Genomic DNA, 1,012 nt, shown 5'->3' with positions numbered 1-1,012 from the left:
CTGAATAGAGCTGCAATACCTCAGTCCTGACCCTCCATTCATGGGGCATGCCTTGAATTCTGACACCTGCATAATGAGGCACTGCCTCTGACAGCAATGCACTCCCTCAGTTCTGACCCACTCAGCACTGAAGATCTAACAGTGCTTCAATATATCAGTGTTGATCCTATGAGAATGAGGCAGGCAGTCAGTGCTGAGCCTCTGATAGAGCTGCATAAAGCTCATTCCTGATGATTTAAACACATGCATACCCTCAATTCTGACACTGAGGCACTGCCTCAGAATGGACCATCTGACAATGATGCAATACCTCAGTTCTGACCCTCTGACAGTTCTGCAACACCTCAATCCGCACCCTTCAATCAGGAGGCACTCCCTCAATTATGAGCCCTTTGTGGGTTCGTTCTGTGGCAATACCTCATTGCTGCAGTGTCAGTGCTGAGAGCGGGCCTTTTTATTCACTCATCAGTACCTAAGGCACTGGCTAATTGTCAGCAGCTCAGTTCTGAGGCAACGTCTCTTTGACAGAGTGTCAGCACCAAGGCAGACCCTCACTGTAATGGTGTCAGAATTAAAAGATTGTCATTTAGAGGGTCTAAGAAGTGGTGTTTCAGATCAGTCAGAGGGTCTATACTGAGGCATTTCAGATCAGTCAGAGGGTGCCTCATTTTAATGCAGTAAGACTTGACAGAATGCCTCATTGTCAGAGGGTCAGAGCCAAGTCAGTGCCTCATTATCAGACACAGTCCAAAGAGAGGGCCTTGATGTCAGTAGCTCTGTTATAAGGTGATACCTCATTGAAGGATCATTCTTGAGTGTGTGCCGCATTGTTCGTGGGTCAGTACGGAAGGAGTGCCTCAAAACTGGGGAGAGTCACGTAATTAGAGATTTGGAGCTGAGGTCAGTGCCTCATTGTTACAGGGTTAGTTCTGAGGCAGGCTCACATTGCTAGAGGGTTAGTTCTGAGTGAGTATATTAGTTGCACACAGTAAATACTGAGTCAGTACCTCAA

This window comes from Stegostoma tigrinum, chromosome 47 (assembly GCF_030684315.1).
Source record: "Stegostoma tigrinum isolate sSteTig4 chromosome 47, sSteTig4.hap1, whole genome shotgun sequence".
NCBI lineage: Eukaryota > Metazoa > Chordata > Chondrichthyes > Orectolobiformes > Stegostomatidae > Stegostoma > Stegostoma tigrinum.
The sequence above is the reverse complement of the archived record's forward strand: the minus strand, read 5'-3'. Positions refer to the sequence as shown.